Consider the following 472-nt stretch of genomic DNA (forward strand, 5'->3'; position numbering starts at 1 on the left):
ACATGCCTGTAATCCCAGCTACTTGGGAGACTGAGGCTGAAGAATCACTTGAACCTGGGCGGCAGAGGTTGCAGTGAGCTGAGATTGTGCCACTGCACTCCAGCCTGGGCAACAAAGCAAGACTCAGTCTAAAAAATATATATATTATTATTTATCAATTAAAAATAATAAATAAATAAATAAAACATTTTTAAAAAAGAATAGACCCATGCTTCCTAAACTATGCATAGAGGCACCCTTGTGTACTACACTACATTTACAGGAGCATGATAGAATATTTTAAATTTTTACTTTATCTTATTTTTTTTGAGACAGGATCTCACTCTGTCGCCCAGGCTTGAGTGCAATGGCATGATCATAGCTGACTGCAACCTCAAACTCCTGGGGTCAAGCGATCCTCTTACCTCAGCCTCCTGGGTAACTGGGACTACAGGTGCATGCCATCACACCCAGTTAATTTTTTTTTTTTTTT

This window comes from Mandrillus leucophaeus, unplaced genomic scaffold (genome assembly GCF_000951045.1).
Source record: "Mandrillus leucophaeus isolate KB7577 unplaced genomic scaffold, Mleu.le_1.0 Scaffold109, whole genome shotgun sequence".
NCBI classification, from domain to species: domain Eukaryota; kingdom Metazoa; phylum Chordata; class Mammalia; order Primates; family Cercopithecidae; genus Mandrillus; species Mandrillus leucophaeus.